Source organism: Schistocerca piceifrons, chromosome 3 (genome assembly GCF_021461385.2).
Source record: "Schistocerca piceifrons isolate TAMUIC-IGC-003096 chromosome 3, iqSchPice1.1, whole genome shotgun sequence".
NCBI lineage: Eukaryota > Metazoa > Arthropoda > Insecta > Orthoptera > Acrididae > Schistocerca > Schistocerca piceifrons.
The window spans coordinates 394,481,273-394,495,595 of record NC_060140.1 but is presented as its reverse complement, the minus strand read 5'-3'; positions in this window follow the sequence as shown (position 1 = coordinate 394,495,595).

The window sequence follows — 14,323 nt, the reverse complement described above, 5'->3', positions numbered from 1 at the left end:
ATGGTCTTTAATAGGTATAAATTTCAGGAACGTTCAAACAGGAACCTGGTCTTTTACGTATCAAATTATAAAAGTTAGCTGGTCAACATGAGACAGATCAAGCATACTGTCAACACTAATAGAAAAATATTCTGATAATTAACTTCATTTATAATTTTTTTAGGATCTGTTTCCCATTATGTCAATAAACTCATTACAGATGTTCGCTGCTAAATAAGAAGTGTTACCTTTTCCACGATTCCCAAATTTTTGCAAGTGATCTGCAAGAAATGGATCAAATTCGCTCAATAATTCCACACATCCCACATAATTTCCATTGCTGGGAGATCCTAGGATTTCATTTTCACCATGAAATGGAAGCCTTCTCGATGCTGAAAATTTTCCAGCAGCTACCATCCATTTAAGTACATTTCTCCAGTAAACAACTTCTTTTTGATGTTGAGATAATAAGTCTGTATTTATTCTACCAACCACTTTCTTCATACCAGATAAGTCATCATAGATTGCCTATGTGCTGAACTATTTTCAAGTGTTAAAATTATGTGATTAATGTGCTTCCAATCATTACATCCACTTGGAGAGTGTAGATTTACATCGGAAGGGTTAAATAAGCAGCATGAAAAACAAAATACACAATTTTCAAAAGGCAAGTACACCAACCACTTTCTTTTGATGGTTTCATTGGGCTTTAATTTGCAAATAGATAATGCTTTGTTGAAATACCTAGTAACTGATTTATTAACATCTTTGTACATTGTGAATACCTCAGAAAAGTCAGTAACTTTATATTGAAAATATACAGTCACTTACAAATAAAACTTCCCAATTTCTTTCTGTAAAATTATCACGAAAATAATCAGTGGGCTTGTGTGATATTTCTTCTGGGTTGGAAAACTGTTGTTCAACTGACACAGTTGTTGGTGTTGGTGAAGTTACCAAAGTTGTAGCATTTTCGTCATAGGGACGGTCACTTTCTGATTCAATCTCTTTTCTTAAATTGTTAGAAATCTGAAATGGGTGTATAGCATGAACATTCAGAAATTCCCACAATTTGTGATCAACATGACGCATCACGTGGAAGATTTATCATTTGATTGGTATTTACAGAAGTTGCTCCAGTAGTAGTAGTAAAATATGCTATAAATTTTGTAACTTTTCAATTACATCCTTCTAATGTACAGCTTTTTTCCTTTTTGCAGATCCACTAGCATATGACCGTTTAGACATTTTATATTATAATTTAGTATTTGTTTTTAGACTGAAAATAGTTGCTAACACAAAACAAAACAAAAAAAATGGAAATGATGATTTAACCAAAGAATACCTCAGACAAAGTCAGTAACAACTACAAACAAAACAAACGTCGCAACACTGGAGACAAATACAGGGGAATTCCTGATCGTCGAGTCAGTTTATTTAAGTCAATCAGTCACATTTAATTTTACGTCGCTATTCACTCTGTGCAGAACTATGCACTGCGCAAAGCTAATAAGCAAGTAGGTATTGTAGTCAGTCATTATCATTTGATTTTTTCAAAATAAATTTGTTTTTTTGGTAATAAATATTGGTTATCATTTGGTGATGTGGCAGGAACTATGGGACCCCTATCGATCATGGGTAGGACTCCACCATTGACAGTTATGTCAAGCCCGAGTCGAGTACTGTCATCAGTTATAGTGTAGCTACCAGTAAAGGTACTTTCAAAGGATTTTTGAAGCTGTAAGCACAGTATGTTTGTTAAAACCATCTTCAGGACTACAATTATGTTGAAGTTTTGTAATTTGAACAAGTATTTTGATAGTCTGTGATGCCTAATACTTACCGTGTAATTGAGAAATATTGTGGTTAATACATACTGTGAACTATAGTGCACGTAATCAACACAGTCCTACTAGACCCCTTACTGCTCCATAACATAATCATAGCAAAGTGTGCTCAGGTGCATTGCATGAACTATATTTTGCAACAAACTCAGATTAAATATTTTTTGCAATTAAGATCTGTGGCAAGCATACTGTTTGAAGGATCCTGTTTCAGTTGGTGTGCCTGGTAGTGCCAGGTTGTGTTGCCTTAGGAAATCAAAATTGGAATATGAATTAAAAATAAGTGGATGGGAGCCACACAGGAATGCTACTATGTCAGAATCTTGAGGGAAGTATTAGACCAAATGGTAGCGTTGCCACTGGTGTGCATTGAAAAGTGACTGCAGCCGTTTCTGCAAGTGAAGAGGTGTTTAAATAAACCCTTACAGCATGTTTGTTTTTTTGAAGTAGACAAGCCATCCTGTGTACAATTTAAATGTTTGAGGGCTCGGGTTGTTCACTATAGAATCCAGCTACAAGATTTGGATTGCACTGGGGAGAGCACAGTTGTGGTCAATCAAATGATATAGCTTGAACAGCCTGCACTTACTTCAGTGAGTGTCTTGGGGATATCTTAAACAGAACTGGGTTTGGTGAAAGGCAGAAAGTCGGTTCAGAAATCAAAGAGGATAAGCTCAATTGTGGAGGTCAGCTGAGTCTGGAAAAGGTGGTCAGGAGTGTGATGTGACAAGGATGTACCATGCTCTTGACGTATTTGACAATACTACCCACTCCTCTGGATTACTGACGAAAGCGTGAAAATTTTTGGTTGATACAAGACAATCACAGAACTCTGCATGTTTATTGGTAAACCTTCAAGAACTAGATACTGTATAAGAGTTGGTCAATGATCATTACCATCAGCTCTTGAAGCTGTTCATTTATGGTCATTTGCTGAAATGCATAAGTGCAGCCACGACAGATGGAAGTAGTTTTGACAAATTTCAGCTTAAAGTCTGTAGAGATTTTATATTGGATTATGCATTGCCAGAGTTGATTTGTGTTCACTGTTTGTGAGTGGAAGGTGAACAAGTACTCTTGGCCAAATACGTTAGGAACATTAAATGTGGTGTTTAGGCACATCTACCCTAAGTGAAATTCGATAATATCAATAATATACTTGAGGGGATTATGCAGAGCAGTAGGACACACCTGGTAGGAATGGGATGAAATAATGAGAGAGGTGGGAAACGTTAGGCATGCCAGTGAGCAAAGATGAACAGAAGTTAGTAAGTGAGAGGTAGTGGGTTCAAATGGCTCTGAGCACTATGGGACTTAACATCTGTGGTCATCAGTCCCCTAGAACTTAGAACTACTTAAACCTAACTAACCTATGGACATCACACACATCCATGCCCGAGGCAGGATTCGAACCTGCGACCGTAGCGGTCACGCGGTTCCAGACTGAAGCGCCTAGAACCGTACGGCCACACTGGCCGGCAGAGGTAGTGGGTAAGTGTGACAATAATAATAATAGTTCCAGATTTGTGCAGAAATGTTTTGGGTACAGTAGTACCAGCCACCTGATGTGGGATTGCCAGGTAGTTCGTAGGGAAAAAAATCTGGGAGGTCTGATTGACTAGCAGAGTGGACAGCAGCAGATAAATTACCAAGAGGTCTGAGTTTTGTAGTATGATAATTGGATCAATTGCTTGTGTTCTTTTGATTTGCACTAGTATAAATGAAGAAACAATTTGTGCACTCTTGGGCAGATCAATTTAACTGATTAGCAAAACTTGGTACCACAATAAATATTATGTTTATACATTTCCATCATGAAGTTCATTTGCATGAATCTGCAGGATGGCAAATATAAATGACATGCATTTACTAGGTGACCCCTGGGCAAAACTGCATGTTGAAGATTTTGCCTGGAAATTCCACGTGAGAATAGCATGTAATTTGGCAGTACCACATAATTTTCCTCATGTTCTCACTGATGAGTTGGGAGTCACGAAACAGGCAAAGTATAATGTTGAGGTCACAGATAACGTTCCTCCAAGACAACCACTATACTGACACTCGCCCCCTTCAATGAAACAACGTAAGCCTGTTACTGATCAGATGTTACATGAGAAATAATTAGACCATTTAAATCGCCATATTCTTCACTTTTTTTTTTTTTAAACTCAAGATGCAAGGTGAACTTTAACTAGCAGTTGATTATAGAGACCTGAATAAGAAAATAATCCTCCAGTCTATTCTAGATCTCCACTCATTCACGTCTTTTGTGGTTTAGCAAGGTAATTTTTTTTTAAAACAATAGACATAAATCAGGCTTATTATCAGATGCAAATGGCAGAAGAGTCAAAGCCAATAACTGCCTTAGAAATGGACAGGAATTTATGTGAATTTAATAGAGTTTTGTTTGGGCTTTCAATAGGAGCGGCAGTGTTGTTACGTATCCTAAATAACGTTTTATCAAATATAAAGTTTAGATCTGTATATCATTATTTAGATGATCTCACAACCTTTAGTGAATGCTTTGAAGACCATGTTGGACATCTGTGGGAGGTTCTGATGTGGTTAAGGGACTGGCTGTCAAGCCATCCGAGGTTAAATTCACCTTACTGGAGACATCTTTTCTGGGTCATATTGTTTCACGAAGGGCATCAGCATCGACCAAACTCCCAATGAAGCAATTTTTGCTTGTCTCCCCTCCTAAGAATGCAAAGGGTATACTGAGGTTCGTGAGGAAGGCCAACTGTTTGGTTGGTTTATATCAAATTTTGCCCAGTTGGTGAGACCTTTAAAATATTTAAGCGAAAAGGGCAGAAAGTTTCAGTGGGGTGAAACACAGCACGATGCATTTGAGGGACTGAAAACTGATTTGGCAAGTGGGTCAGTTCTCACCATTCCAGACTTTTCAAAAGAATTCTTAGTGCATATGGACACATTTGCGTCAGGCGTGGTACCATATTGCTTCAGGAGCATCCATTGGCAGATGGCCTGTGGCATATGCCTCCCATGCTTCGTCATATCTTGAGTACTTAATTTATGAATTCAAGGTTTTGACAGCATTGTTCACATTAGATATGTTTAGTATATATTTGGACAAAAAAATTGCACTTAGTTGGGTTCTTAGAAGACCCATGTGTGCTGGTCAGTGTGTGGTTGGAATCAGGTTGAAGTATAGCATGTACGGGGTAGAGAGAGAGATTTTCTTTTTGGCCAAACTGCCGAGGTCATTGGTCCCTAGGCGTACATACTACTTAAACTAACTTATTTTAAGGACAACACACACGCCCATGCCCAAGCGAGGATTCAAACCTCCGATGGAGGAGGAGGGGTGAGGGGAGCTGCGCGAACCATGGCAAGCTGCCTTAGACTGCGCGGCTACCCGGCACGGCCTTAAGAGATTCTGGTAGTGGATAGTTTGAGCCAGATGTTTGGCGAGGAAAATAAGGAGCAAGTAATGGGGCACATCAGTGATGTATAGAACAGCTGCTATTCAAGCTAGTCAATGAACATTTTGTTTAAGGATGTAGGCCTACATCAGGAGTCTATTCTGAATTAAAGCTTGTGCAGGGTAATCTGTTTCACATATTTACAAAGTAACATACTTTTTTGCTAGTAGGGGAGACTGGAGAAGTAAAACAGTCTTTCTTACTGATTTGGTTCTGATGATTTTTAAATATTACTATGAATGTCCGGTTGGTGTCCTTAACACACAAGTGAAGATTAGAGAAAATTTGATTTGGAAAGGGACTGTTTAAGAAATTAGGACCCATGTCGAAACATGTAAGGTTTGCAGTATATGTAAACAAGTGGTGAATACTCTGCAAGGGTTGTTGGCCTCAGAGATAGCTGGATCAACTATCGCATATATAATGACTATATTGGGCCGTTTCTATGGTACAAGGAAGGAAACCGATTCAGACTGATGTTTGGGGCATGTTTCTGTTGGTTCCCAACACGCTATGCCCTAGCATAGAACACTGTTTGATACTTATAGTTGATATTTGGCACCTTTGGCCCTTGTCATTGTCATGTATTGGACCAACCTATAGCTTTTACATCCAGAAAATTTCATTAGTTTTGTTTTGAGGTAGTGATCTCCCAAACCACTACTATTCCACTGAATCCATAATTTTCAACACAAACTAATTTTGACTTGCATTCAGCACTGATCACTTCCCACTATCAATACCATCACTGCGTTGGCTCTCCTCCAGTGTTTAAACACTGCTGTTCACGAGACACACAAGCAAATCCCCGCTACATTCGTGTTATGTTTCACATCAAACTGCCTGCATGAATCTTTGGGGAAACTGATGATGTGCAAGAGCAAATTTTAGGCCTGGTTATTGTAGACAAGTTAAGAGAGAAAATGCAGGGGGATGACCCACTTCACTCAGACTGGGTGACCATGTATTTGTTGGTAATTTTGGAGCAATGACCTAGGCAGTGGATAGGGTAATGAAGAAATTTGTGCCCAGATTTAGCTGGTCCTACGGAAATTCTCAGGTTTGTCACACCTGTCACTGTCCTGGGTAGGTATCCCAAAACTAACAACAGACTAAACCTTGCTTTATAAAATCCTGAGTGTGAACTCTTTCTCGTCTTTTGAAAAGACAAGTTGAAGTAATGAGAGTCTAAGACTGGAGATTGCCTTACTTTGAAGAGAGGTGATATCTTTAGATTAGTATAAATGTTTGTATTTTTTGGCCATTTCTTGGTATCTCAAGTGTATTTGTCAATCTACTCACTTTTCATTTTCTGTAAAGTCCCAGAGGAACTAAACTGTGCATTCAATTAAATCAGTACTGACATTATTAGAAGTGTTAACTTGACTGATTATTTTAAATGTCAATTGCAACAGTGTGACTTAATTATCTGGTACACAACAAATATTCTTTTGAGTTTCCCAAGAAGTTTTTGTCGATTGAGGAGTTTCAAGGGCTTCGGAGGGGGGAGGGGGACAGCATGGGATTTGAATTTCCCAGTGCACTGCTGGGTCATGAGTCATATGGAAGATGCAGTTGTCCATGCACTGCTCGAGGCACAAAGACACAAGCTGTGACCATGGAGTCTTGGGCCGGAGATAGACAGAGCAGCAACTGCCAAGCTGGTGTGCCTGTAATTACGTCTTGGCATGGGGCACCAGTTTTATCTAGTGCTTGACTGGAAGTGTCAGCAAATACAGTGTCACTCAAACATGACTTATGTAGACCTTGTGCCCAAGTTTTGCCACCAGTTATAGTGAATGATAAAATAAAACACTGACCGTTGTTGGTTGTAAATTTATCTTTTATTTATTGTGCTATTGGCCAATTTTGAATAAGATATCATTATCAAGGACATATAAAATGTATAAACTATTGAAGAGTGAAATGCATAACTTGTATAACAGTCTAAAGATCTTAAAAATGTATTAGGAATAAGGCACTGTCCATTATTTACATATGCAGTAACATTATGCATCATGTTGTGCTAGATGTGACATGGTCAGGCCGCACGCGGAGCAACACATCGATGTTACCATTGTCTGTATCAAATACCTATGGATGTTAACTTTAACATTAAGTTATACTACATACCTTTTCGACTGTATTTGATGCAGAGCATGCTGACATTCATATGTGGCTCTGCATGTTGACTGACATACTGATTTGCATGTCACATCTCATGTAGCAAGGTGCGTAAGTTAAAGCATATGTAAGTAATGGACAGTACTTTATGTCTAATTTGCAACTTTGACACTTATGCTTTTAAGATCTGTAGTGTGTTATACAAGCAGGTTTAGGAAAGTTACTTTTTGAAAGTAACTAAGTGACAGTTAAAGCTACTACCCAGGAAAAGTAACTTAGTTACAGTGATAGTTACTGTACATAAAAAATAAATGTCTCAGTTACTGCTATCATTACAGTTACTTTTAACTCAACTGTAAATAAATAATGAACCATATACACAGAGAAAGGAAACAAGCATTAATGTCAATCAGTAATTAAATACATTGTCCACGGCCTCTTCTGTCTCAGTGCATCTCAATTGATCTCCTTGTTCATTTTCAACAAAATGTTTATCAAATATTACACATCTCCTAATTTGCCCCTCATTGCCCTCAACACAGTGCCGTTATACTGAAACCTCTCTCTTCAGATGCAATAGTTGGTATGTGTTAATTAAATTTAACAAAGAAGGTTTTGACTGTGGGAAACACACTGGCTTGTTGAATACGTATGTTGAATGAAACAGTAAAAATTGTTCAGGATCCTGGTGAGCACATGAAGTAAGTGTATCTTGTCTCTCAACACACAAAAAATTTTCTTCTCTTCCTTGAGTACTTTTACTACTTCTGTGGCAGTGTCTCTTACAGCTGTTGTCTGCACCATGGCTTCCAGTATATGACCCTTGGCTACACAGGCATGTGGTTGATCCATCCAGTCAGTTTTTAATTTCGTGTGGAAGCACACAGACAGGATTAGATATTTATTTTCAAATGCATGTCCCAGTCTCTTCTGCAGCCCTGGACGAATTGTATCAATAAAGGTCTGTATACTGTCAGCTCGTCTTCTTGTTCATCAGTCGTAATTTGCCTCCAGAACAACCTAAAAGCCCTGTAAAAGTTTGTGTCATTGTCTGTTGTGGTGCTGCACACGTTAATTTTGTATCTGACATTCTAACAATGAGTTATTATTTCCTTGGCCAAAGCATCATATGTATGTCCTACTTTCACATGTCTACAAGTGAAAATTTCCATTTTTGAAGTATAAATGCAGACTGAAGCAACGAATGAAAATTTCTACCAAGATTAACCACTACACCCCCCCCCCCCCCCCTCCGGCACAGTGGCTTTGCACAGCTGCACGGACTATCCTAGCATGCCTCCCTCCTCAATCCAAATTCCCATTCATGCCTCAGCCCATTTGGTATTCCCCCTAAATTCAAACAACATTGCAGAGATGAGTGCTAGGAAATACTGTGCAGTTGTGCAAAGCCACTGTGCCAAGGTGGCTTAGGAGTTAGCACATCTGCCTTGTGACCAGGAGACCCGGGTTCGAACCCTGCCCATGGTAAAAATTTTCATTCATCACTTCAGTCCACATATATACATCATAGATATCTGGGACTTGAAAAGATCTCTGGAACAATATAGCTTCATTTGACTGCCATGTTTCTTTTCAATGTGACTGGATGAAGCCAGTAATCAGTTTTTGCAATGAAGCTCTAAAACAAAAAGGTATAATATAGTGGAAATATCAATGGATCTTGAAAACACAAGGAAAGCTACTGAGATCTGCATTCATTTCCACATTAAATTATAAAGCAGACTAAGCAAATAAATAAAATAAAACTAATGTAATCTAAGTATTTGAGATTTATGAGAGTACCTTTTGCCTTCACTCCATACATTGGGGTGGTTGCCACCACATCCACCTTCTCAAGTTCTCCTTGAATTTGACTTTTCATTCTCTCAAACTCTTTATTTAATCCTTTTCTTGGAGTTTTTCTTGTCATAACTCACAGAGACTTTGGCAAGCACAGATGTACAAGATCTTTAAATGGCAGCTCCTCTACTATGCAGAATAGCTGAGCAGTATCTATGATAAATTTAATTACTGCTCTGTCAACCATGCTTTGGGTTACATATTGTGAAGTTTAAGGGTTGCTCCTTGATTTAAGTGTTGTTTGTTTTGAGCCTGAACCTGTAATGATATTGCTGCACTTTCTTTTTGTGCCTCATACTTTATTTTTCTTAATTTGTTTTATGAACTGTGAATGTTCTCTCTAAACAAAAGTGATAAATATTGAGAATATATGTTATTTAAATAAAACAATGGTATCAATCATTCTTTTATTTAAATACCTAATGCTAACAGCAACCAAAAAACTTACTCGTTCATGGTTTTTTTAAGCTGCAGTGAAGCTCTGACTTCTTTGTATTCTTTTCCCCATTATTGCACAATTTGCAAAGAAAGGAATCATTTTCTCCATCCAGCGTCAAAAATTCAAACACTTCAACCTATGCTGGCCAAGGCATGTGTATCTCTGTTTCCTCCTCCACATCCAAAAGATGTGGAAATGAACGTAACATTGGAGACTGAGTGTTATTCATGTGAGACATGTCATGTGACTGCAATGTACTCATTTTTACATTTATAACTTTCAAATAAAAATGTTATAAATAAATGAACAAAAATTAAGTGCAATAACGAAAACAATTACAAGTCAGACATCAGATATTTCCTATGTATGTTCTGGAATATTATGCGCAAGTGATAATACTTAATAAATAGCAGACATATTGTTGATCAAGTGATGTGAGGAAGAACCACGAGCAGAAACAAACTGATAAGGTGTGGGCTGCGTGAAGAAAATGTGTCACTGGCAGCCACAGTGAATTCAAATGTTTTCAGAAAGCATCAACACAATTTGTTTTTGTACAGTTCAGTGGCAGGGTAGTTCTTATCAGAATCGACAGCAAACCAACACTGACAATGATAGTTCAGGTATACATGTCGACATCACAAGCTGGAGACGAAGACAGGGAGAAAGTGTATGAGGATATTGAAAAGGTAATACAGTATGTAAAGGGGGATGAAAATCTAATAGTCATGGAGGTCTGGAATGCAGTTGTAGGGGAAGGAGTAGAGGAAAAGGTTACAGGAGATATGGGCTTGGGACAAGGAATGAGAGAGGGGAAAGATTAATTGAGTTCTGTAACAAGTTTCAGCAAGTAATAGTGAATATTCTGTTCAAGAATCACAAGAGGAGGAGGTAGACTTGGAAAAGGCTGGATGACGGGGGAAGATTTCAGTTAGATTACATCATGGTCAAACAGAGATTCCGAAATCAGATACTGGATTGTAAGGCGTACCCAGGAGCAGATATAGACTCAGATCACAACATAGTAGTGATGAAGAGTAGGCTGAAGTTCAAGACATTAGTCAGCAAGAATCAATACGCAAAGAAGTGGGATACGGAAGTACTAAGGAATGATGAGATACGTTTGAAGTTCTCTAACGCTATAGATACAGCAATAAGGAATAGCGCAGTAGGCAGTACAGTTGAAGAGGAATGGACATCTCTAAAAAGGGCCATCACAGAAGTTGGGAAGGAAAACATACGTACAAAGAAGGTAAATGCAAAGAAACCACGGGTAACAGAAGAAATAATTCAACTGATTGATGAAAGGAGGAAATACAAAAATGTTCCAGGAAGCTAAGGAATACAGAATTATAAGTCGCTGTGGAATGAAATAAATAGAAAATGCAGGGAAGCTAAAACGAAATGGCTGCAGGAAAAATGTGAAGACATCGAAAAAGAAATGACTGTCGGAAGGACAGACTCAGCGTACAGGAGAGTCAAAACAATCTTTGGTTACATTAAAAGCAAGGTTGGTAACATTAAGAGTGCAACGGGAATTCCACTGTTTAATGCAAAGGAAGAGCAGATAAGCGGAAAGAACACACTGAAAACCTCTATGAGAAGGAAGATTTGTCTGATATGATAGAAGAAGAAACACCAGTCGATTTAGAAGAGATAGGGGATCCAATATTAGAATCAGAATTTAAAAGATCTTTGGAGAACTTAAGATCAAATGAGGCAGCAGGGACAGATAACATTCCATCAGAATTTCAAAAATCATTGGGGGATGTGGCAACAAAACAACTATTCACATTGGTGTGTAGAATGTACGAGTCTAGAGATATATCGTTTGACTTTCGGAAAAGCATCATCCACACAATTCCGAAGACGGTCACAGCTGACAAGTGCAAGAATTACTGCACAATCAGGTTAACAGTGATGCATCAAAGTTGTTTGCAAGAATAATATACAGAAGAATGGAAAAGAAATTTGAGGATGTGCTAGATGATCAGTTGGGCTTTAGGAAAAGTAAAGGCATGAGAGAGGCAATTCTGACGTTGCGGTTAATAATGGAAGAAAGACCGAAGAAAAATCAAAACACGTTCTTAGGCTTTGTCAATCTGGAAAACGCATCTGACAATGTAAAATGGTGCAAGATCAAAATTCTGAAAAAAGTAGGGCTAAGCTATAGGGAGAGATGGGTCATATACAACAGCCAAGAGGGAATAATAAGAGTGGACAACCAAGAACAAAGTGCTCGTATTATAAAGGGTGTAAGACAAGAATGTAGCCTTTCACCCCTACTGTTCCATCTGTACAGTGAGGAAGCAAATGATGGAAAGAAACGAAAGGTTCAGGAGTGGAATTAAAATTAAAGGTGAAAGGATAACAATGACATGATTCATTGATGACAATGCTATCCTGAGTGAAAGTGAAGAAGAATTACATGATCTGCTGAACAGAATGAACAGTCTACTGAGCACAGAGTATGGACTGAGAGTAAATCAGAGAAAGACGAAGGTAATGAGAAGTATTAAAAATTAGAACAGTGAGAAACGTAGCATCAGGATTGATGGTCCGAAGTAGATGTATTTAAGGAATTCTGCTATCTAGGCAGTAAAATAGCCAATGACGGACAGAGCAAGGAGGACATCAAAAGCAGACTAGCAATGTCAAAAATGGATTTCCTGTCCAAGAAAAGTCTAGTAGTATCAAATATCGTCCTTAATTTGGGGGAGAAATTTCCGAGAATCTACGTCTGGAGTACAGCATTGTATGGTGGTGAAACATGGACAGTGGGAAAACCGGAACAGAAAAGAATCGAAGCATTTGAGATGCGGTGCTACAGACCAATGTTGAAAATTAAGTGCATTGATAAGGGAATGACGATGTTCTGCACAGAATCGGAGAGGAAAGGAAAATGTGGAAAACACTGATAAGGAGAAGAGTCAGGATGATAGGACATCTGTTAAGACATGAGGGAATGACTTCCATGGTACTAGAGGAAGCTGTAGAGGGCAAAAACTGTAGAGGAAGACATAGATTGGAATACATCCAGCAAATAATTGAGGACATAGGTTGCAAGTGCTACTCTGAGAAGAAGAGGTTAACACAGGAGAGGAATTCATGGCAGGCCACATCAAACCAGCCAGAAGACTGATGACAAAAAATTGCAGGGATTATGCTGTCTTAAGATGATCACAACAAAATATGTTAAATGTGTTAGAGAAAGTAACAACACTTTAGTTACTTGTTAAATCATTACTGAAAAAGTAACTTAGTTACAATTACAGTTACTTTATGGAAATAATAATGACACTACTATTACCTTTGGAAAGTAACTGTTACTAGTAACAGCATTACCAGTAATGCTGTACTTCCCAACTCTGTATACACATAATGTATTTCACATTTCTGTAGTTTATATGTTTTGTTGTATGACGCCTTAATCAAAACTAGTCAAGAGCACAACAAATAAAATATACATTTACAGACTATAATGTACGTTTCCTTTTATGAAGCACTTTTAGGCATTTGGCACTTGATAGTCTGTTTCCTTACTTGGGCAGCTGTTGACATCTCAACTAAGAATACACCATAGCACAGCCTATAAGAGGTTTTAACGTGTCTTAATGTCTTTCTAATCCCTATTGATGTAGAATTTTTTCCGAAGTTTCCTTCCTCTCTTTTAATAAAAATAAATACACTGTTTACTCCTGGACATAGACTGTTACTAATGATATTTATCTTGACTGCACCTTCCCATTACATTAAAACATGTCTTCTTTCCACAAAAAGAAACAAATAAATACTTTAGCTTACAGAACTCCTATCCAGTCCCATGAAACTAGAAACAGGAATGTGGACTTTACAAGATTGTGCAAAATCTGAAGCACAAGGGTGGTTTGAAAAGTTCTCAGAATGGAATAGAAAAAAAGTACTTACATCACTGAAACTTTTTTTTATTGTTCAATGTAGTCTCTTTGTAGATTAAGGCACTTGGTCCAATGATGTTCCAGTGCCTTGATCCCATCTCGAAAATGAGTTTCCTCCAGGCCTGCAAAATAGTTGTCAACTTCTGCTACCGATTCTTCGTTTTAAGTGAATCTTCATCCACCAAGAAAAATTTTCAGTTTTGGGAAGAGATGGAAGTCTGATGGAGCCATATAAGGTGAATAAGGTGGGTGTGGCAATAATTTATACCTTAGTTCATGTAATTTTGCCATGGTGATGGCACATGCGTGCGGGCGTCATCAATAGTCGCAGTACCCATCTTGCAGATAATTTTTTCATTTATAATTCTTCAGTTAAAATGTGGTGTACTCTTTCAGATGACTTCTGGCAAGTGTGAGCAATTTCACGCACTATCAATCGGTCATCCTCCATGAACATTTTGTGCACTTTTGCAATGATTTCTGGAGTAGAGACACATCTTGGACAGCCACTGTACGGATCATCATCTACGCTCTCCTGAGCAAATTTAAATTTTTGTCCACTTGGTAACAGTTGAATATGTAGGGGCAGAGTTTTCTAAATATGACTATTGATAAAATGTTTAGGATTGATCAACTGTTGGACCTTTGATTCTGTCTGACAATTCACGAATATTCACTCAAACATAGCTTTATGTATGGGAAAAATTTTGAGTT